Below are 25,755 nucleotides of genomic sequence, written 5' to 3' on the forward strand. Positions count from 1 at the left end.
CCCGTCCCTATCCTATTGTCTCTGTTTATTCTTTTTTTTTTTCTTTTGCCCTACCCAGGTATGTGGGGAGTTTCTTGCCTTTTGGGGGGGGTCTGAGGTCTTCTGTCAGCGTCCAGTAGGTGTTCTGTAGGAGTTGTTCCACGTGTAGATGAATTTCTGATGTATCTGTGGGGAGGAAGGTGATCTCCGCGTCTTACTCTTCCGCCATCTTCCTCCGGGCTCTGAGCTTCCACTTCTAATCAAACTTTGTAAAGCAAAGTTTTGTCAATTATATCTCCTCAATATCCCTCAACTTGTCTCCTCTCCATCCCAACTGTCTCTACCGTACATAATTTTAATCCACAATTTCTACAGTGACTTCCTAGTTGGTTTCTTGGGCTCCAGTCTCACCTCTCATTTATCGTTTACCTCACCACTAGAGCCTAGGGATTTTTCTGAAGTGCATCTCTAACCATGTCAGTGCGTCTGTGATCCGGCTCATGAGAACTCCTCCAGTCCCATCTCTCGAACTCTTATCTTGAACTCCATGCCTGAAACAGTGAACTTATTATAGTTCCTCACAAAATGCAGTATCAATGGCCTTTTCCAGTTATGACAGAGTTATCTGCCATTGGAATTACCCTCCCACCATCAATAATTATAAAAATGGACAAGTCATATGAAATAACTGTTTTTAGGCATTAGTTAGTAGGAAGCACAGGACTGCCATTCCTAAAAGAAGATAAATATATAAGGTGGGTCTCACATTCCCCTGTTTCTCTGCCTAAGGGAAATCTTCAAAACTGCTATGCAGGAAAACTCTCCCAAGCAGAGAGTTGAAGTTTTGCCAGGCAGAGGAAACAGATTCTAATGTGTCTGGAATTTGCAAGGCAGAGTACACAGAGGAAAGAGCCACAAAGAAAGGTGTCCCAGAAATCTGCACAGCTGTGCCCTTGAAGTTCCTGGCCAAATCCAAAACTGCACACAGACAGAGCAAGATTCCACAAGACTCAACGCAGAACATTGAGAGTGAAAAGAAATTTCATAGGTAGTACAGTGCTGGAAAGACATTAGATTTCTGAACCAGACAGAGTAGAGAGACATTGGTGAAAACCCTAGGCATTCAGTTGAGACCCAGAAAGGCTATTCTTTGGGCATGAGGACTAGAATAAAAGCCAAAATAGGCCCACCCTAACAAAGTCTAATTCCAGGCCTCAGCAAAACTAAAGTGATTCATCAGTAGGTTAATTGTCTGTCAGAACAAAACACACAACACTCTCTAGAGAACTACATAATATAACCCAGAGTCCCTGTATCATAACATTCATAATGTCCAGCAAAGATAAAAAAAATAATAAGACCTGTAAAAAAGCAGGAAAATAACAGCTTTAATAAAAAGAATTCAGTAGAAGCAGACCCACAGAAGCCATATGTTGGAATAATTATAAATAATTGTATAAATAGTTTAAGACTTTGTGAAAAAATATAAACAAATTGGCAGAGAGGAGAAATCCAGCAAAGAAACGGAAATTTCAAAAAAATACTTGAAATTATAGAACAGAGGAATATAATACCTGAAATGCTTAAAAATCCCTGGACAAACCAGGGGTTAAAGGTCAGTGAAACTGAAGGTACAATCAATATAAATTATCTAAACTGAAGTAGAGGAGGAAAAACAGATTTTTAAAAAACAGAGCCTCAACAACTTGTGGAACAAAGTCAAGAGGTGTAATATACATGTAATTGGATCTCCAGAAAAGAGAAAATAGGTTAAAAAAATTTTTAGAAAATATAATGCCTAAAATTTTTCCAAAATTAATGAAAGATATCAATCTTCAAATCCAAAAAGTCCTGAAAATTCCCAGCAGAATATATACAAAGAAACTCACATGTAAGCACATCGCAGTCAAATTGCTGAAAACCAAAGATAATGAGAAAATCTTAAAGTCTGCCAAATAGAAAAGACAGAGGGAACAACAATAAAAATGATTGATTTCTCACTGGAAACAATGGATACCAGAAGAAAATAGAATGACATTTTTTAAGGGCTGAAAGAAAAAAACGCTTCTCGTTTTTTTAGCTGGCCTTTCCAGACTCACCAGTTTAGATTGTGTCCCTCCTATATGCTCCTGTAGAATACTGTACTCCCCTATCACAGCACTTGCTTAATTATTGATCTCATATCATGATTATAATCTCAATAAAGATACAGACTACTTCACCATGTTTAATACTGTGACCTTAACTTTTAGCATAGTAAGTTCATATTAAGTGCTCAATTACCATTCTCTAAGTGAATAAAAAATGCTATATTAAATGTATAAAATCATGGCCTGCAACAATGAAATATCAAATAGGCTAAAATTATTTAAGAACATTCTATGTAGACTTTACATAAGCTAAATCTAAAAGGCAAAATGTAATCTACTTAGTAAATAGTTCTTATGGTTAATTAATGCTTATGTGATTTCCAGTGACCATGAAGATATCTACTTAGGACCTTACAAAAAGCAACAACCTGGATTAAGAATATATTCAAGGTAAATTATCCTATGAATATAGTATAAATTAAAGGCTAAGTTATTTCACATGTATGACTTAGATATAACTTCTTTAGAGCTATTCTACTTAAAAAGACATAGACAACTTAGGAAAATTCTTCAGTGATGTAGTTTTCAAAAATAAAACCGTCATTAACAATATTTAGTCATATGATATAGAATTGTAATAACAAGGTTGGAAAGGTACAGAGAGACAAGGAAATAAATTGTAAGATAGCCTTACGGCAATAACTTGGAGTTGCTGGCCACATCAGTTCAACTAGCCTAGATCTGAGGCTCCTGCTGTCAGTGTAAATTCCAATGCTCTTAAAACATAACAGATACTCAGTACTAGAGATCTCAATTGCACAGAGAGCATCCACTGTTTGATGTGCAATAAATGACAGTGTAGGGTCATGGGAGCGCAGCATCCTGTATGGAATTCCTTCTCTCCTCAAGGGGTATCTCAGGAATACTGATTGGAATCCTACACAGAGCTGTTCGCTGAAGATGCCCATCCACTGGACATTGGTTGGGATTTGGAGCTCTTTAAATTTTCTGTGAGAAATTTTCTTGCTCTGAAACAGCTCGTAACAGAAGGTTTGGCTTTTCCTAGCCACACAGAGGCATGTATGGGCCCTTTGGTACACTGTTCCAGAAGTCACCGTCTCGCACCCTTTGGTTTCTGTCAGCTTGTGAATATCAGTCTTTCGTCCATCCAAAGCTGACATGGGAAACAGCTGCACATGGTGACTTCGTCCCGAGATCACTGCAACCATCTGGCCATGGAGGATAAGCTCAATCTGGTGAATCTTCTTCATGTAGCCAATGCGAATAATTTCTGTACAAGTAAGCATATTTGTAAGTTATTTTTAAATTCAAAATAACTTCTGTTTACTTATTTCTATTGTTCTCCAAATTTTACTCATAAGCAATTAAGACATTCTTCCCAATAAAAATGCTCTGATAAATCTTCTTAGTGTCATTAACTTGAGTAATTTCTCTACAAATAAAACAGCAAGTCACCTTCAAATAGCAATGTTTTCTTATTTTTTTATTTTATTTATTGATGTATATTTGACATATAACATTATATTAGTTTCAGGTGTACAACATAATGATTCAATATTTGTGTGTATTGAGAAATGGTCACCACAATAAATCTAGTTAACATCCAACATTGTAGATAATTACAATTTTTTCTTGTAATAAAAATTTTTTTAAGATCTACTCTCTTAGCAACTTTCAAATACACAATATAGTATTAACTATGATCATGTTGCTGTACATGACATACCAAGGACTTATTTATTTTATGATTGGAAGTTTATACCTTTAAAACCCCTTCACCCATCTTGCCCATTACCCCCACCTCTGGCAACCACAGATTGTTTTCTGCATCTATGAACGTGTTTGTTTAGATTCCACATACAAGTGAGATCATATGGTATTTGTCTTTCTGTCTGACTTCTTTCACTTAGAATAACAACCTTGAGGTCCATTCATGTTGTCGTAAATGGGAAGATTTCTTTCTTTTTTATGGCTGAATTATATATATATATATATATATATATATAATATATGATATATATATATACATACATATATGTATGTATATATATATATACACATACATATATGTATGTATGTATATATATCTCACATCTTTATCCATTCATCCATTGGTAGACACTTAGGTTGTTTCCATATCTTGACTATTACAAATAATGCTGCAAGGAACATGGAGGTGCGATATCTTTTCAAGTTAGTATTTTTGTTTTATTTGAATAAATATCCAGAAGTGGAATTGCTGGATCATATGGTAGCTCTATTTTTAATTTTTGAGGAACTTCAATACTGTTTTCCATATGGCCGCAACAATATACATTCTCATCAACAGTGAACAAGGGTTCTCTTTTCTCCACATCCTCACCAACACTTATTATTTCTTGGTTTTTTAATAATAGCTATTCTAACAGGTATGAGGTGATATCTTATTGTGGCTTTGATTTGCATTCCCCTAGTGATCTTGAGCACCTTTCATGTATCTGTTGGCCATCTGTATGTCTTCTTTGGGAAAATATCTATTCAGATCCTCTGTCCATCTTTTAATCAGATTGCTTAAGTTTTTTGCTATTGAGTTTTATGAGTTTTTATATATTTTGGATATTAACCCCTTATCAGCTATGATTTGCAAATATTTTTTCCCATTTGTTAAGTTGCCCTTTCCTTTTGTTGATGGTTTCCTTTGCTGTGCAGAAGAATGTTTTCCTATTTTAAAATTCTTTCCAATTATTACTCCAATGGGTTTAAATCAGGTTCTAATAAAATCACAGACATAAACTCAAAGGGTAGGTTTGAGAAGGACCAAAAAGGGATAGGAAGAGGATAAGAGATCAAAAATTATATAGGTTAAAAAAAAAAGATAATTATTCCATAGATAACATAATTACCTTAAACATAATATTAGCATAATAAAGCACTAAACTCAGTCCTGAGATTCCACACAGCAAGGCGAACACCCTCAATGTCTGAAAAGTGGAAATATACTGCTTTTTCTTTCTTTTTTTTTTTTTTTTTTGGCCTTGCCGAGCAGCTTGCAGGTTCTAGATCCGACCAGGGATCAAACCCAGGGCCCCGGCAATGAAAGTGCCGAGTCCTAACCAATGGACCACCAGGGAACTCCCAATATACTGCTTCTTTAGGGAAAAAAACTGTCCTTTTTTTTCTGGCACTAAATTGATTCCTTTATTACACAAATATTTGTTGATTGATTACTATGTGCCAGGCACTGTTTAAGTGCATAGGATACAGTGCTGAACAAAAAGAGACAAGTCCCTGCTCTTATGCTGGCACCTGGTGGACCTTTCATGGGTCTCCTCACCAGGACTGATTCACCCACACAGCATGGGAAGCCTTCAATGGAGAATAGCTAATGCCCTTCAAATGCAGGTTCTCCTTTAACTAACTTATCATTAGAGTGCAAGACATTCAAGAGAACATCTATATTACAATGACTCCTCTTCTTTCACCTACTCCCTCATTTCTCCCTCAAACAACCATTAGAGCCAAACAAAAACAAACAAAACAAAAACAGAAACAGAGAACTCTGCTTATCTGGGAAGTATTCACTTTATGTTGTTACTCTTTGTGGTGTCAATGTACTAGTGGGGGAGGGGGATTCAAGCAGAAGTGTTTCCTTTCATGAACCAACTTGAAGATGGTAAACTAAGTTCCTACAGCGCACTTATTAGATAAAATCACTTGTGAAGATATTTGGACACACTACTATATATAAAATAGATAACCAAGAAGGATCTACTGTATAGCACAGGGAGCTCTACTCAATCTTCTCTAATAACCTATATGGGTAAAGAATCTGAAAAAGAATAAATACATGTATATGTATAACTGAATCACTTTGCTGTACACCTGAAACTAACACAACATTGCAAATCAACTATACTTCAATAAAAATTTTTTTTAAAAGATATTTGGGCTCTGGAAGATTATGGATCTCTGAAAGTAGAAAAGTCATCATTTGACTTGAAAACACATCGAACCAGATGTGGAAAATTTCTTTTACAGAAAAGAAGAGAACAACCTGATATTATTATTATTAGAGTTTAAAGTTATTCCAGAACAGTAAATACTCTCCTTACCATCTATGGTAACATGGACAACAAATCACCCTTCTTCATTTCCCAGAGCGGTTCTTTTGTGATCTATATTTGACACATAAATTAAAATATCAAGTATTTTGGGGGGCAAACATTAAGTGAAGCTAATAAGATAAACTGGACAAGTTTATCAATGTTGAAAAAGTTTCGAAGTCCAAATTAAATATATATTTAGCAATACTACAGTGAAAAGAAACATAAGAATAAATAATTGGCACTATGATTTTTCTTTCACATTACAGAAATAAGCATAATAAAACATTACTTTTCTCAACAGAAAGATCATTTTGCGAAGTAATCTTTATGAATACTTGGAGAAAGTATAATATTCAAGTAATGATAAACTGTCAAATTTGCTATAAATAAGTGATGTTTCATGAATGAAAAAATTTTATAAAATAATTTGGTGACCTTGGCATGGGGAGGTATGTCACAACATAGTGAGAACTAAAAAAATGCAAAGATAGCACATTAAATGAAAGCTTTAAATACCAAGCACAGACTTTACATATATAAGCTCATTTAATCCTCTCCATAACTGAAAAACTGGAATTATCTGCATTTAACACATGAAGTTTAGTAACTAGCTCCGTGACCCCCAGGAGGAAATAGTTAAGTGGCTCTACTGTCACCAGTATCTAATGCAGAAGAAATGCTGTTTAAGAAATGCAAGTTTTCTTGTCTATTGATAAAACTTTCAGTATTGATCTTAGCAATTCATTCATTGATTCACTTGATTTTCACTTATTTATTGAGTATTGGGCATTGGGATTTGAAAGACAGTCTCTGCCCTTAAGGTAGGTAGTTCACAGTTACACACAGGGTCACACTCCTTATGTGTTTGGGGCCAGATGTGTTTGGGAACTCATAATTTTTCAGACTTGAAAAGGTAGATTGAAAAGATTTGAAAGGTAGATTAAAGAAACACCCTCTAGGCAGGGCCTGGGGAGCCATCGCATAATCAAATATATTTTTGCAGAGAATCTGATGAGTAGCTGTGGGATAGAAGTGGAAAGACAACCCTCCACCCCCAGGTAAGCCTCATTCACTCAGGTTTTGCTGACAAATGAATTGTGGATAAAGTTAAGGTTTTCAGATTTCAACATTGGGGCTGTGGTGAAGGGTAGGAACCTAGTGGGATAAATGTTGTAAATCCATACCTATGATTGCAGCTGTCTGGGTGGTTTTGATCAGGGGTAGATTGCTGTCATAAACCTCTTTCAGAACATAGACTGAGCGGTCTCTGGAATGACTTTTTCTCAATATTTTGTGCAATTCACTCAGCACACCCACCCACTCACTCTTCTCATTCTCGCTATCTGCTAAGATTGGGATTGAATATCTATTACTAGGTGCTGAGAGCTGGGAAGCTGTGACCTAGAATGATTTAAGGAATATCTAGGTTATAAGAAAGCAAACATGCCAGACTGTCTAGCATTTTTCATAAAACTCACCATTGTTAAACGACACTTGTAATAACATTACCCTCTTCCTAATAGTAAAATAGATGACAGTGAGTATCAGAAGCAGGTCAAAAGCAAAGTGTCAGAATCACTTCTATTTTGATCCTCATAAAACCACCGGTGTTCTCTGACCACCTAAAATCTTGTACTTCATCAAATGAAAATAGCTACCATTTATTGAATGCTGACTGTACCAGGAACTGCTCTAAGAAATTGACATGTGTTAATTGATTAAATCCTCACAGAAACCTCAGTGGGTAGTTACTGCTATTCTCTCCATTTTATCAGTGAGAGGACAGGAGCACAGCAGGGTAGAATGCAGGCAGTCTGATGCCAGAACCTCCACTCTGAGTCTATTTCTTTAATTCTAGCACACAGCTTTGCATCTTTAGATTATCTCTGAAACGGCAGTGTGTTTTGCAATGGCAATCATCATAATCAATTGTAATATTACAGAATGTTCAGGAGTTTTTTGTTGTTAAGTTAGAAATATTCAAAAACACTTATGTTTTCCTGGTTGGCTACATGCCTATAACTTACATTATACTAGTAAATGGCAAATCAGATTTAAATGTTAAGATATATAATTAAGCTAGTAGAACTCTAAATTTATATATAAAACTTTCTTTTGTGAGCATGAAGTTAGCAGCAATGACATCATAAATTCCCACTGTAAGTCAATTCCAAATGGCCAGGTCTTTGTAGTCTCTTGGTGGTTGGGTACAGTCTAAACAGATGTCTATCTTTGCACTAAGGAACTAAGAATACTCCTGTCTGGCCTGTGTTAAACCAAGATTCCTAGGTTGACTGTAACCACATGGGTCTCGAGGGGATAACGGTCCTTTGCTTTCTCTGTCACTTTATTTAATCCATTCCAGAATCACTTTTATTTTTTACATGAATTTTAAAGAGCAGAGTGTCTATTTTTTAGAGTTTGTAAAACAACATCTTTCCCCAATTTTTCCATTTTGTACTCTTGGTCTGAATCTGAATTATGACTTCAAAATGTTGCCTCAGAGGAGACTTATTTTACAAAGTACCTCTAGTTTTAGAAGTTGCATATTCATGCTACTGCAGGTCCATGAATCGACGACCTTCCTCTATGTCTGATCCGGAAGTATATGGTCTCTCTTCCTCCATTACTGTTTTTTCCTTCTTCTTTCACACCCCCCACCCCAGTACCATTCTGCTTTGTAAGCTTCCCCTGTTCTCAGCTATGAATTATATCTGTCCTGTTACCTTAGTGTGGAATGGACACCCTCAGGAATATTTGTATTTTAAGTCTCAGATTTAACTGTAGAATGAAAGATGTGACACCTGCAAAAAGCTATTTATAGTATTTTTCAATAAGAATAAAGGGCTAGATTTCTTGTGGCAAGTGGGAGAGGGAGGGAAACTATCTCACATCACTTCTAAAATCTCAACCTCCAGGTACCTTCAGTAACTCAAGGAGCCCTGACCCCTAGGAACAGGCGAAAAAGGGATGAAACAAAACATACAAGGAATCCAATGGCAGTATGCACACTTACCTTAAACATACGAGGCATTTCCTTTCTCCTTGCAGGAATAAAATCAGAGGGCCAGACTGAACTAACAGAAAGTGCTCCGTGCCTGAAGGAAAAGCAAGACACTGGGAGTGAGTAGAATCACCTGAATAAAACAAGACACAACCATAATCCTCAATTTTAATTTCCCTGATTTCTAACATTCTTTTTTGTAGTAACTGACAGTGGTCAAAGTACTGTATCAGCAGTACCTGGCCTGTCGCATATTATCAGAAAACGCAAGTTAACTCTGGGCTGTCCCTGATTCACCGTTCACAGGGAAATAGGAAGGAGCACCTGTCTGACCTGTCTGACTCCAAAGCCATGGTCCCTAGAATATGGGCCATGTGCCCTCAGATCAGCTCATCTGTATATTTTTTAAATGTTACCGAGAGAGACTTGACATATAATAAACTACACGTTTTTAAAGTGAACAATTAGGTAAGTTTTGATTTATGTGTACACCTGTGAAACAATCACCACACTGTAGATAATGAACATGGCCATCACCCCCAAAAGTTTCTTTGTACAGCTTTGCAACCCCTACCCCCCCTCCTTAGCACTCCTCCCTCCTCCTCCACTGATCTGCTTCCTGCCACTCTAGATTAATTTGCATTTTCTAACACTTTATAGAAATGAAATATACAATATGTGGTCTTTTTGTCTGGCTTTTTCTCAGCATAACAATTTTGGGATGCATTCTTGTTGCCACATGGATGAATACTTCATTTCTATTTATTGTTGAGTAATATTTCATTGTATGGATATGCCACAACATATCCGTTCACCCATTAATGGGCATTCGGTTTGTTTCAAGTTTGGGACTCTTTTAAATAAAGCTGCTATGAATGTTCATGCTATGCTTTCTCTTGTAGAAATACCTAGGAGGAGAATGACTAGATCATATATTAGGTGTGTGTTTAGCTTTTTATGAAACTGCCAAACTCTTTTTAACAGTGGTTATATGATTTACAAAGCAATATATGAGAGATCTAGGTCCTCCACATCCTCCCAATATTTGAAATAATCTTTTTAATTTTAGTCTTTCTTATGACGTGAAGTGGTACCTCATGGCTATTTTATTTGAATTTACCTAATAATTAATGTTGTTGAGCATGTAAGTATCTGTTATGTGCTTATTTGACATATGTATCTTCTCTATTGAAGTATCTTTTCAAATCCCTTGCCCATTTTTTAAAAATTGGGCTATTTTCTTATTATTGGGGTGGCCAAAAGGTGCCTTCGGTTTTTAAATAAAAATAAAAGACACATTTTCACCAAGAACTTTATTGTACATTGTATTCACCCTTTTTTTCCTTCTGCCATTTTTCAGGCAACTCCATAATTCCATCTTCCCAAAACTTTTTATCTTTTTGAACAAAGAACTGTTCCAGGTGCCTTTTACAGTCTTCCAGGGAATTGAATTTTTTTCCATTAAGAGAATTTTGTAAAGACCGAAATAAATGGAAATCCGAAGGTGCAATGTGTGATGAATACGGAGGATGAGTCAGAACTTCCCAGCTAAGCTGTAACAGTTTTTGCCTGCTCATCAAAGAAACATGCTGTCTTGCGTTATCCTGATAGAAGATTATGCGTTTTCTGTTGAATAATTCTGGACGCTTTTCATTGAGTGCTGCTTTCAGTTGGTCTAACTGGGAGCAGCACTTGGAATTAATCGTTTGGTTTTCCGAAGGAGCTGATAATAGAGGACTATCTTCCAATCCCACCATATACACAACATTACCTTCTTTGGATGAAGACCAACCTTTGGTGTGGTTTGGTGGTGGTTCATTTCACTTGCCCCATGATCTCTTCCATTCCACATTGTTGTACAGTATCCACTTTTCATTGCCCGTCACAATTTGTTGTAAAAGTGGAACTTTTTCATTATGTTTAAGTAGAGAATCGCACACGGAAATATGTTCAAGAAGGTTTTTTCCACTTAACTTATGTGGAACCCAAACATCAAAGATATTAACATAACCAAGCTGGTGCAAATGATTTTCAACACTTGATTTGGATATTTTGAGTATGTCGGCTATCTCCCACATAATCATAACGTTGATTGTTCTCATTTTATGTCTCGATTTGATCGCTATGAACTTCATCTGGTCTACACGACCGTGGAGCATCATCCAGCAAGAAATCTCCAGAACGAAACTTCGCAAACTACTTTTGACATGTTTGATCTGTCACAGAACCATCTCCATACACTGCACAAATCTTTTTTGCATTTCAGTTGTGTTTTTACCTTTCTTGAAATAATAAAGCATAATAGGCCGAGAATGTTGCTTTTTTCCTTCCATCTTCAATATTAAAATGGCTACACAAAAATTCACCAATTTTGATGTTTTTTTTTTAATGCACACTGATATGACAGCTGTCACATACAATCTAACAAAATTGTTTCAAATGAAGTCAAAGGCAACTTAGTGCTACTAGAGCCATCTTAGAGAAAAAAACAAATGAACCTTTTGGCCAACCCAATATGAAGTTTTAAGAATTTTTATATATTCTAGATATAAATCCTTTGTCAGATATTTGATTTGCCCCCAGTCTGCAGCTTTTATTACTTCTCTTGACAATGTATTTCAAGGAGCAGAAGTTTTAAATTTTGATGAAGTTCAATTTATCAATTTTTAAATTTTACCTATTGTGCTTTGTGTTGTATCTAAGAACTATTTGCCTTATCCAAGATCAGAAAAGTTTTCTCCCATGTTTACTTCTAGGTGCTTTATAGTTTTAGGCTTTACATTTAGTTCTATGGTCTATTTTGAGTTAAATTTTGTATACAGTATAAAGTATAAATCAAAGTTGATTTTTTTACACATAGATATCTAAAATTCCAATTTCATTTGTTGCTAGCTTTTGCAACTTGTTGAAAATATTGTATATATTAAAGTAACATAAAATTCAGATAGTTACAAATGCTTTATATATGAAAGTATATTTTATGTGCATGTTAAAAGTATATATATAAATATATTTATATGTATATTAGAAATATTATATATATTTCTAGGTTTGTTTTTGTTTTTTCAAAGTTGTTTTGGCTCTTCTAACTCTTTTGCATTTTCCTATGACTTTTAGAATCAGCTTGTCAATTTCTACAAAAAGAATTGAGAAGCCTACTAGGATTTTGATTAAGATTGTGTTAAAACTATCGATCAATTTTGAGAACAATCACATTTTTAAAATACTGAGTTCTGCAATGCATGACCACAGTCTCTCTCTATTTATTTAGATCTTTGTTAATTTCTTTCATCAATATTTTATAGTTGTCAGTGTACAAGTCTTGCACATCTTTTGTCAGATTTATTTCTAAGTATTTTTTAAATATTTATTTTATTTATTTTCCTTATTTATTTTTAAATTATTTTTGGCTGCATCAGGTCTTAGCTGCAACATATGGGATCGTCCTTGAGGCATGTGGGATCTTTTTGTTACAGCACACGGTACCTTCCTTGTGGTGCTTGGGCTTCTCTAGTTGCGGTGTGCGGGATTCTCTCTAGTTGTGGCATAAGGGCTCCAGAGCACATGGGCTCTGTAGTTTGCAGAAGGCAGGCTCTCTCATTGAGGTGCACAAGCTCAATAGTTGGGGCTCGCAGACTTAGTTGCCCCAGAGCATGTGGGATCTTAGTTCCCCAACCAGAGATCGAACCCGTGTCCCCTGCATAGGAAGGCAGATTCTTTACCACTGGACCACCAGGGAAGTTGCTATGTTTTGATGCTATGGCAAATGGCATTACTTATTTAATTTTGATTTCTGATTATTTGTTGCTAGTATAAAGAAATGCAATTTATTTTATATATTGATCAAGCATCCTGCAAACTTGCTAAATTCATTTATTAGTTCTAATAGCTTCTTTGTAGATTATATTGAATTTTCTCCATAGATATTCATTTTGTCTATGAATAATTTTGCTTCCTTCTTTCCAACGTGGATGTATTTTATTTCTTTTTCTTCCCTGGCCTGGATTTCCAATACAATGTTAAATAAGTGTGTTGAGACCAAACATCTTTGTCTTATTCCTGATCTTAGGGAGAAAGCATTGAGTCTTTTGCCACTAATTATGTCAGCTGTGGGATTTTCATAGATGCCCTTTATCAGGATGAAGATGCTCCTTTCTAAGTGTTCATCAAGAATATATGATTTTGTCAAATGTGTTTACTGTATCTACTGACATGATCTTTTTCATTTGTTGATATGGTAAAATACATTGATTTTTCAATATAAACCAGCTATCCTGAGATACACTACCCTTGCTCAAAATGCAATGTAATTTTTACATAATATTGGATTCGATTTGCTAACATTTTGTAGTTTTCCTCACATGCATGTGCTGATCAGTAATCTGCTGAATACTCAAGCTAGATCCTCTGTAGATCCATGCAGAGCTAGTGCATGCTCTCAATCTCTCCCTCCCTCTCTCTCTCTCTCTCTCTCTCCCTCACTCTCTTCTCTCTAGTTCTGTACTTTGTCCTGTGAACTCTGGCTACCGGGTCTCTCTGGACTCTCAGCTTCATCTCTTCAGTTCAGGAAGTTCACCTGGGTCTGCCTGGGATTCCACTTTCTGTGTTATATACTGGAAACTCTCACAAGGCAGTAACCTGGGGCAAGTATAGAGCTCACCGCATTTATTTCCCTTCATTGTCTGATATCCAGAACCTTAAATCAGTTCTTTTGTTATTTCACGGGGAAGGTTAAATATAAATATGGCCCCTGTTACTCCATCTTGGTTGAAAGTAGAAGTCTGTTTGATTCAGCTCACTTGATAATTTTTGGCTTCTCCAACACTTAGAACAAACTCATTTCTTTACCCCAATGCTATCATTCTACATTATATCCCTACAGCTGTCAATGTGACCCTCAGTTTTTCAGTCTTGATGACTTAAAACCTCAGTACCACCTGGTATTGCTAATCTTTTCTTCATCTTCCTTTTTCTGCCACTCACCATGTCCCATGAGGTCACTTTAGCAATATTTCCTGCACCTGTCTCTTCTTCTGTAATTCCTGCAGCCACCACTTTAATGCAGACACTCATTTGATCTGAAGGATGGACAATTGTAAGCTGCACTTCTTGGCTCCAGCACCACTTTAATTTTCCCTGTCCCCAAAATGAAACACACACACACACACACACACACACACACACACACACACACACTCCCAAACCAACTTATTGAAAATCTACATCAAGAGTAACTTTCTAAGGTCACCTTCAAGATTATCTAGTTTCCTGTATCAGTTATTCAAGGTAATACCAAATTTCTGACAAAGATGACATTAGCTGAAGTGAAGAATACAAAACAAAGTTTGTGAGTAAGGAATCAAAATAAGACAGGATGAATGTAGAGACCCACAGAATCTGTGATAGGGAGAAAGTTCAGGCTGAGAAAGCACACAGCCATCACAGTGCAGGTTACACCTGGAAAAGAAGCATAAGGGAATACTATGAATAAATGTCTCACTACCTGGAGCCACAGAAAGTGAAGGGACCACCCAGTGAGTGAGCAGAGAAGGAAGAAAAGAAGGCCAAGGACAGATGCTCAGAGACACTAAGAGAAAAGTGTAGAGGAGCCAAAAAGATGCAGAAGAATCAGGGGGAGCAGAGAACATATTGCATTTCCCCGAAGGATACACTTTCTATAAGTTCACCGATTCAATATTCTTTATTAAGCACTTAAAGAGTGTCTGGAGTGACATTTACAACAATGGCAGAGTAAGGATCTCTGAAGATTCTCTCCTTCATAAAAGAAATGAGAAAACTAGCAAAATTCATCAGAAACAACTTTTTTAGAACTCTATAAATTAACCAAGGTTTGTGGCAATCTGAGGAGGATTTATTTAAAATAAAATTTAAAAAAACGAATCTTGGTAAGAAGTATGAGCTTTGTGGTAGTTTAACTCGCCCTAGGCCCATGCTCCATTTTCAGCTCCTCAGAAGCCTTGAAAAATGGCAGCCTGCATTCACAGTGCATCCTAGAAGCCACTGAACACCTGAGGGAGCTGGAGAGAAGGAGGAGGAAGGAGAAAGGAGCTGGAGTATTAGGCTTGATTCAGATGTCTCCCAGGGAAAAGTCTATTCTCCAAGGGGAACTTATAAAAAACTATTTCATACAAGGATTTTAACTGCATAGCTGCCTATGCAGTGCTTAACACCTGGACAAAATAATAAATTAACCAAAACTCTTAAAAGGAAGAGCTAGAAAATGAGATATCCATAGGGGTTTTGAAAAGGTCTGACATATTGCTAAGAATCTGGAGCATCATGCACATGCATAGAACTGTGAACATACCTAGGGCTATGCATATGCTCAGGAAAGACCAGAGAAGGACATAAGTTCTCACCTCTGGCTGACATTGGATGCATAGATAAATGTTTTTCATCAAATTTGGGAGGTTTTCTGCCATTATTTCTTCCAATATTCTTGAGGCTTTGCACAAGTATAACGTGTTGTTAACTGCCTGCCTGAGTGTTGAAGAAGTGACCCCACTTGCGCACAGAGCTCTTCAGCAAAGTGTGGGAGATTCACTGGTTCCAGATGTTTAAAGAAATCTCTGCAAAATCATTAGCTAACTACTAAGCTAACAAAGTAGAGACATCAAATAACTACACATGACTAAGAATAAAGACTTTATAGATTAGTTTGAAAAATTCACTGAACAAACAAACAACTACAACAAACAACAATAACAAATCCTGGAGGAGAAGTAGAATTTGATAACTAGAGCTGACAATAGTATTATATGAAATGTCCAGTTTAAAAAAATATATACTGTATGACTTGCAAGGAAGCATAAAAGTATGACCAATACACAGGAAAAAAGCAATCAATAGAAACTATCTCTGAGGAAACCCAGATGTTGGATTTACCAGACAAATATTTAAATCAGCTATTTTAAATATGTTTGAAGACCTAAAGGAAATCATGCCTAAAGAACTAAATGAAAGTATGAGAATGATGTCTCACCAAGTAGGAAATATAAATAAAGAAATAGAAAATATCAAAAAAAACCCAAACAGAAATTCAGAGGTTGATGAGTACAATAACTGAAATGAAGAATTCACCAGAAGGGGTCAACAACAGAACTGAGCAGGCAGAAAGCAGAATCACTGAACTTGAAGATAGGTCAATTAACATTATCCAATCTGAAGAAAAGAAAAAAGAATGAAGAAAAATTAATAGAATCTCAGAGTCCCTTGGGACACCATGAAGAATACTAAAATATATATAATGGGAGTCCCAGAAGGAAAGGAGAGAGAAAAGGGGTCAGAAAGGATAATTGAATGAAAATCTCAAATCAATATATAACCTAACTTTCCATCTTGAGAAACTAGGAAAAGAAGAGCAAACTAAACTCAGAACAAGCAGAAGGAAGGAAATAATAAAGTTTAGAGTGGAAATTAACAAAACAGAGAATAGAAAAATAAGAGAAAATCAAGAAAACCAAAAGTTGTTTTTTCTGAAAAGATCACCAAAAATTGATAAACTTTTAGCTAAACTGACCAAGAAAAAATGAAAGAAACCTCAAATTACTAAAGTCAGAAGTAAAGTGGGAACATTACTTCTGACCTTTCAGAAAATAAAAGAAGTGTAAGGGAATACTATGAACAAGTGTATGCCCCCAAAATTAGATAATCTAAAGAAAATGGAAACATTCCTAGAAAAACACAAGGTACTAAAGCCGACTCAAGAAGATGTAGAAAATCTCAATAGACTTATAACAAGTAAAGAGATTGAACTAGCAATCAAAAAATATCCCATAAAGGAAACCCCAGGACCAGATGACTTCACTAGTGAATTCTACCAAACATATTTAATACCAATCCTTCACAAACTCTTTCAAAAATAAAAAAGAAGAGAGTACTTTCCAATTAATCTGAGGTCAGTATTATCCTAATACCAAAACCAGGCAAAAATATCACAAGGCTGGGCTTCCCTGGTGGCGCAGTGGTTGAGAGTCCGCCTGCCGATGCAGGGGACGCGGGTTTGTGCCCGGGTCCAGGAAGATCCCACATGCCGCGGAGCGGCTAGGCCCGTGAGCCATGGCCGCTGAGTCTGCGCGTCTGGAGCCTGTGCTCCGCAACAGGAGAGGCCACAGCAGTGGGAGGCCTGCGTACCGCAAAAAAAAATCACAAGGCAACAAAACTATAGACCAATATCCTGTGTTAATATTGATGCAAATATCTTCAAAAATTCTATTGAACCCAATCCTACATATTATAAAAAAGATTAGATACCATGACCAAGTGGGATTTATCCCCAGAATGTATGATTGGTTCTATATACAAATATCAATTAATGTAATACATCATGAGAATTAAGGGGAAAACAATCATGTGATCTTCTCAATAGACACAAAAAAAGCATTTGTCAAAATCCAACACCACTTACAGATAAAAACACTCAACAAACCAGGAAGAGAAGGCCATTTTCTCAAACTGATAAATGGCATCAGCCATGAAAAATAATGAAGTATTGGTACATGCTACATGGGTGAGTCTTGAAACATTATGCTTAGTGAAAGAAGCCAGTTACAAAACTCCACATGTTGTATGATTCCATTTATATAAAAATTCAGAATAGGCAAATCCATAGGTACAGAAACAGATTAATTGTTGCTGGGGCTGGGGGCAGGGGTGAATGTAGAGTGACTGCTAATTAATAAATGTTTCTTTTTGGTGTGATGAAAATGTTCTAAAATTAGATTGTGGTGATGGTTTTACAACCTTGTGAATATACTAAAAACCACTGGGTTGCCCATTTTTAAATGGTGAATTTTATAATATATGAATTACATCTCAATATAAAGAGCATCTGGTTTTAAGGTTGTATTTCCTTTTCTGCTACACACATACATACACACACACACACAATAAGAATATAAACTTCTGACTAAAAAAATAAATAAATAAACTCTTACAAATATTACACAATTATAACCCATAACTAAGAGGTAATGATGCAAACTTCAGTCAGAAATCTTCTATTTTAAAGTTCACATGGCAATGGAGAAAATTAGAAACTTATCATAAGTTAAATGACAACACTATTTTTAAAAATTTCAGAAACCATTTTTATTCCCAGATTTTTTGATAAAAAATACTCTCCCTTTTGAAGCTTACCTAATGTCAATCACTTGACTAACTACAACATTGGGTTTTGAGTCTTCTTCATCCATATCATGCAGGAAGAGTTTGAAGTCACACATTACAGACAATGCCCTCTGCCATCCTTTTTTCATCTCTTCTTTCTTTGGAATCTTTAGTTTTTATTTTTCAAAAGACAAAAGCAATCCAAGCTGAAACATCAAATACTACCCAATTATTACATATAAAATTAAAATAATAAAAATGAAAAAAATGTGTTACAAATCTACCACTTGTTAAAGATTGGAACAGAACTATATAACATAATTCCTTTGAGGACTAAACAACTCTTGGGTTGTGAAAATAAGATCAATACCATTTCCATTAACACTAGTCACAGCGTTGCCTCTACATAAGATTAAATTCAATTTTGGTAGCCTCAAATTCAACTCAGATTTTAAATATTTCTGAAGAAGATTCTTTCACTTTTAGTTTCATAATTTATTATTACTGACCGGAAGTCAAAGTTACATCATTAGAAGGGATTTTAGCATTTATTCATTGCAAAGTAAGGTCTAAACAGAAAACTTTGGGAAATTTGAAAATATCCTATCAGGGACACCTAAACTTTATTCTGAAATCATATTCTTCAGATGATTTTCAATTGCATATAATTAATAACATATAATAACATATAATTAATAACATATCATAAATATTTCTGAAAAATATTGTGCACACATTGTGAAAAGTGATTAATAAACTCTTTAAGACTTCATCTGAAACAAAAATATTGATACTTACCCAGACATGGCCTTCATAGGCTGTTCCCATGCCTTTCTGTGGGTCTAGACAGAAGGCACCTTTCTTCTGATGAAAAGGCACAGGACAAGCTTTTGGAGCTTTTTCTACACAGGTTGTGTGACATGAGAACCCACATGCTTTTTGAGGGAAATAAAGAGATATGATTGTAAGGGATATGATGGTTTGACTCCCTCAACCCCCGTTGCAATTCTGTCTACTACTGTAGAGGTGAAATGTTAAAAACTACATTTCCCAGACTCCCTTGGAACTAAGTTTTGGACCTGATGTAAGCTCCACTAATAAGATAACTCTCTGTGAGACTTTGAGTTGAGTCAAGCTGGGAGAGATGCCTGATGTAGCACATCCATTTTACTGGCTTGGATCTTGACAGAGGGAGTGTGAGGTCACAGCTGCAGTCGTGGTTTCTGAATTTGATGGAAGCTCTCTTAACTCTGCAGCAACAACGTCTTTCCTGACTCTGGCAGAAGTTGCAGGTTCTGAGGGCTGCAGCAGTGGAGGCAGCTTCCAGATTCACCATCTTCTTGCGACAGTGGTGGAGCGGTCCCAGGCTCAGCAGAGACTGAGTAATGCTGGCAGCAGGAGATGCTCCTGGGAGCTCAGCTCAGAGCCTGCCTCTGCTGCCCTAGGAGAATTGTATGGGCACATAATTCCCCATTTAAAATCCTATTTTCTTTAATATGCTAGGACACATTTATGGTTAAGGCATCTCTGACTGTCACAATGCTGAGGGCAGGAAACTTGTCCTGCTCAGTGCTGTGTGTCCCTAAGTGGACACTCGACAGGACTGGCTGGAGAAACCAATGAGTACAGAGTCTGTTCCCTAGGATGACGTATGAGGTGCCTGTGTAGCACTGTGATCCACTGTTTGATATTTCCAAAGATATATTTCTTTCTTTCAATGATATCTACTGTAATAAATTCATTGAGTAAAATAAAAGGATTACAACTCAAGGATAGTATTCCATTTTCCTGTCACATAAGCTGGTGAATGTCGTCCTCATACTCTACTAGTGTTACAGAGAACAAAATTTCATTAAACACATTTTCCTAATAAGTGTGGCCCTGCCTGCAGGCTACACAACATGCCTCCCTGTGGTGCTGTTCACACAGGCTATGAGGACATGAGGCTCTTTGGAGCTGCACAATGCAGAGGTCCCCCCCAAATGCTCCCAATGACCACCAGTTCATATGAAACAGATTCAGAGGAATTTTTAGTAAAGTAATCAGTTCACCGTCATGCTTCTACAATTCAAAGAGAACGAAACTTCTTCTTACCAACTAAATGCAGTGGACTCAATGTTTGTGTTCCTTCAAAATTGACATGTTGAAATCCTAATCCCCATGTAAGGGTATTTGGAGGTGGAGATTTTGGGAGGTCATGGGGGTGGAGCCCTCATGAATGCAATTAATGCCCTTAAAAAAAACAGACCCCCCAGAGTTCCCTGGCCCCTTCCACCACGTAAGGACACAGCAAGAAGTCAACAGTCTGCAACCTGGAAGAGGGTCCTCACCAGAACTGGACCATACTGGTGCCCTGATCTCAGAGTTCCAGCCAGTGAGGAATATATGACTGTGTTTAGAAGCCACCCAGTCTCTGTGCTTTGTTATGGCAGCTGACTAAACCACCGAGTTGACTAAAACACTTAGGTACAAGTATTATGGCTCTGACTCTATCTGTCCCTTCCTCGGGTCTTACCTTCACAGGTGCAGCCTTGTCTTATCAAGCCCACCATCAGAGATGTGCACTGGTGACACTTGGTGGGAGTGGTAAAGGACGTGAGGAAAAACCTGTGGGTCTTATACTACAAAATTAAGAGACCAAACACACATCGATGGTTAAATAACTATGAAAAGGTGATTCTGGTGATTCCTTCAACCCACCCTGCCCAAAGTATCATTTTATATGCAAGATAAGCAGCTCCAACTTTTCTTACCAGCATTTAAGATTCTTGCTCCTAATTACTTCATAGTTGGAAAATACTGATTAAAGGATCCAAAAATTACCAAGAAGAGAAGGGAGGAGGAGGAGAAGAAGGAGAATTATTTAAGTGGTTATCAAATGTTCATTACTACTATTTGGAACCAAATAAATAAAGCCTGGACTTTATGTGAGCTGATATATCCTGAACATTTAAAAATTCTAGATTGATAAATTCTTCAAATGATTCCTTAACTATGAATGGAGTCAGAATTGCCTATGTATAAATATTTTTACTGGGGAGGGGTAACAAAAAATAATATGGTTTTTATACCTCCTTTGGAAAAAAAAATAATTTTAAATTTTATCTGTATAGAAAATTATGTGTTTCATTTTCTATTATCAATAAAAAAATTAATGTGCTCCAGGAATTGGAACACTCTGATTAAGCAAGCCATATTACACTTTCTAGGTGGAAGGCACACTGAAATTTCTAGCTGAAACCCCAACAAATAAAACTGCAGATGTCTTCACAAAATTATCAACAATTTGACAATCCACTATGGATTTTCCATTTCTGTATAATGCCTCTTTGACCTGAAATTATTGTTATAGTAAATTAGCAATATCTAAATTACAACAAAATCCGGTTTCTCCAAATACTAGTTGGGAAATTTTCTCACCTTCATTTTCTCTGTTTCCTGACTTGTGACTTGGACAGATTGCAATCCCTGCCATGGGCCCTGAGTGTGTACAGGGGCTACCTGCTTTTTCTCAGATCTTCAATTTATTCCCCTCTTTTCAGCACCACATGTCACCCCTGCCTCCTAAAGGACTTGGTGTCCCTAATCCCTGAATCCTTCTAGATTTCCAAAGTATTAATTATCTTGTGACTTTTTGGCAAGTCATTTTTAAGCACCTGACATTCATATTTCTCAGCTCTCCTAACCCCTCACTCAGGTTCTTCCACCTTTCAAAATTATGTTGACTTATTTGTCTACTCTCTCTCTTTAGTCTGTTTAACAAGTTTCATTAGAAAGCAAAAGTGTAGGCGTTTTTGAATCTGCTATGTTTAACCAGAAGTTTCCAAGAAAAAAGAAAGAAGGAAAGGAGAAAGGGAGGGAGGGAAGGAGAGAGGGAGAGAGGGAGGGGTTAGAGACCAAAACTAACTTATTCTCATTTTTCAAGGACCTGTGAAGTTTATAACTAAATCAAGTATCTTAGTTGGAAAGAGGATTCTATTATGATATTCCTTTCTCTTTATCATTGGTTTGTGAACTGGAAGGTGAGCAGAATCTGTGATCTGAATCATAGAGACAAAAATAAATATAGGCAAGTTACCTATGTCACTAAAATTATAAGAATTAAATTATTTCTCAAGTAAGACAAAAGAATAATACTTGTTAGACAAAAACACAACAAAACTAAAATTCTCACAAAGCTGAAAATATATTTTAAATAATTTAAATCTATGCTTTCAATTTCTACAAACAAAATATATGTATATTTCATATACTTTATATCAATTTGGCTATTTTTAAATGTGTGTCATAGCATGTGCATGTAGATTGCTTTGAAAGGAGAATATTAATCATAAACATTTTTTTTTTTTTTTTTTGCGGGTGGCCTCTCCCGTTGCGGAGCACAGGCTCCGGACGCGCAGGCTCAGTGGCCATGGCTCACGGGCCTAGCCACTCCGCGGCATGTGGGATCTTCCCAGACCGGGGCACGAACCCGTGTCCCCTGCATCAGCAGGCGGACTCTCAACCACTGTGCCACCAGGGAAGCCCCAATCATAAACATATTTAAAAGATACTTTCATTAAGTAGATATATGATCAGAATCTTCAAAAGATTCTTTGAACTACTTGTCTTATAATTGTAGAAGGGATTTATGGCCGTAAATATGTAGAAATACATTAAAATCAATTATAGAAGATTCAGCAAGATTTTGTGAATACTAATAATCTAAAAATGGGTGCAAGTAATTTAGGTTACATTTCTTAAATTAGACTTCAAAAGCATATGAAATTTGGCTGTCTACATGATATAAAATTTTTCTTTCCAAGGAAATAGTAGAAAATACGTTTTGTAATGGAAAGAATTGGATGCTTACAGATGTTACTGGGGAATAAAGTTTGATTGTAAGTGAAGATGCTGCACAGCTGAGCAGAGCATATAAGTATATAGACTTGAATAATGACAAATACCATGGAGAAAAAATACAAGAAATTGATAGTAAATGCAGGAGATTCAGAACATTTGCAAAATTTTCAAAGTTATGAAGAAAAAATGCCTATTTACTATGCATTCCAATAAATAGACTTTTTCATATGGATTCATAGAATGAATATAATAAAGAAGCCCTCCTAGGAGGCAATTTATTGATGCCTTAGCTCCAATTTAATTTTATTTTATTTAAAAAGAGACTATTTCAGTCCGAAGTGTGGAAAAATTATCATATCAGTTGATGCAAAAAAGTATTTGACAAAATTCAACATCCATTCATGATAACTCTCAACACACTAGGAATAGAAGAGACTTCCTTAACCTGATGAAGGGCATTTACAAGAAATTAAGGCAAGCACTACCACTAATGATGAAAACCCAAATGCTTTCCCCTAAGAATGGAAACAAGGCAAAGATGTCCACTACCACTTTTCCTATTCAGGCAGAATAAGAAATAATAGGCGGTACCATACTGTCTTGATTACTGTAGCTTTGTAGTATAGTCTGAAGTCAAGGAGCCTGATTCCTCCAGCTCCGTTTTCCTTTCTCAAGATTGCTTTGGCTATTCGAAGACTTTTGTGTTTCCATATAAATTGTGAAATTTTTTGTTCTAGTTCTGTGAAAAATGCCATTGGTAGCTAGATACGGATTGCATTGAATCTGTAGATTGCTTTGGGTAGTATCGTCATTTTCACAATGTTGATTTTTCCAATCCAAGAGCATGGTATATCTCTCCATCTGTTTGTATCATCTTTAATTTCTTTCATCAGTGTCTTATAGTTTTCTGTGTACAGGTCTTTTGTCTCCTTAGGTAGGTTTATTCCTAGGTATTGTATTCTTTTTGTTGCAGTGGTAAATGAGAGTGTTTCATTAATTTCTCTTTCAGATTTTTCATCATTAGTGTATCGGAATGCAAGAGATTTCTGTGCATTAATTTTGTATCCTGCTACTTTACTAAATTCATTGATTAGCTCTAGCAGTTTTCTGGTAGCATCTTTAAGATTCTCTATGTATAGTATCATGTCATCTGCAAACAGGGACAGATTTATTTCTTCTTTCTGATTTGGATTCCTTTTATTTCTTTTTCTTCTCTGATTGCTGTGGCTAAAACTTGCAAAGCTATGTTGAATAACAGTGGTGAGACTGGACAACCTTGTCTTTTTCCTGATCTTAGTGGAAATGATTTCAGGTTTTCACCATTGAGAATGATGTTAGCTGTGAGTATGTCATATATGGCCTTAATTATGTTGAGGTAAATTCCCTCTATGCCTACTTTCTGGAGGGTTTTTATCATAAATGGGTGTTGAATTTTGTCAAAAGCTTTTTCTGCATCTATTGAGATGATCATATGGTTTTTCTGGTTCAATTTGTTAATATGGTTTATCACATTGATTGATTTGTGTATAATGAAGAATCCTTGTATTCCTGGAATAAACCCCACTTGATCATGGTGTATGATCTTTTTAATGTGCTGTTGGATTCTGTTTGCTAGTATTTTGTTGAGGATTTTTGCATCTATGTTCATCAGTGATATTGACCTGTAGTTTTCTTTCTTTGTGACATCTTTGTCTGGTTTTGGTATCGGGTGATGGTGGCCTCATAGAAGGAGTTTGGGAGTGTTCCTCCCTCTACTATATTTTGGAAGAGCACTGAATGTAGGATAAGTGATGTAGTGTGCTCTGGTGATGGTGGTCACAGGGCTGAGGCTCCAGCAAAGAAGTCAAGGCCAGAGTATTGCTCACTACACAGCACCAGCGGATGGGGTACTTTTGATAACAAAACATTGATAGGTGGGAAAGACTATATATATATATATATATATATATATAATCACAATACTTTATCAAGTTAACATTTTTATCCTGGAAAAAGTCCTCTGATGCTCAAGTTCTTTATATAAAATGATGTAGTATTTGCATATAACCTACCCACATCCTCCTGTATACTTTAAGTCATCTCTAGATTAATCATAGTGCCTAATATAATGTAAATGCTATGTAAGTAGTTGCTGGCAGGTGGCACATTCAATGTAAATTCTATGTAAATATTTGCTGGTGCATGGCAAATTCAAGTTTTCCTTTTTGGAACTTTCTGGAATTTTTTAAGTTAATGTTTTTGATCTGAGTTGGTTGAATCCACAGATGCGAAACCCGCAGATATGGAGAATCAAATGTATGCATTTCTTTGCCTAAGTTTCTATAAGAAGAACACAGGCAGACATAAAACAAATATTAATTATACTTAAAATTTTATCATATTATCAAGGCTTTATTTATTTAGACAGAATAAAGCAGCCAACTACAAGGTTTTTTTCCTTAAAGGAATTTTAAAGAAATTCCATGCATTATCATTTAGCAATGTTACTAACTTTAAATATATTCAAAAGGAAGTCTTATTGTAAGATTATAATTTTACTTAAATATGAGAGAAGAAAAAGCACGAATTCAGACTTTCTCTAACAAGCATACCTTTAGCAACTGAC

The sequence above is a fragment of the Mesoplodon mirus genome (genome assembly GCF_964341445.2).
Source record: "Mesoplodon mirus genome assembly, chromosome: 1".
Classification (NCBI taxonomy): Eukaryota; Metazoa; Chordata; class Mammalia; order Artiodactyla; family Ziphiidae; genus Mesoplodon; species Mesoplodon mirus.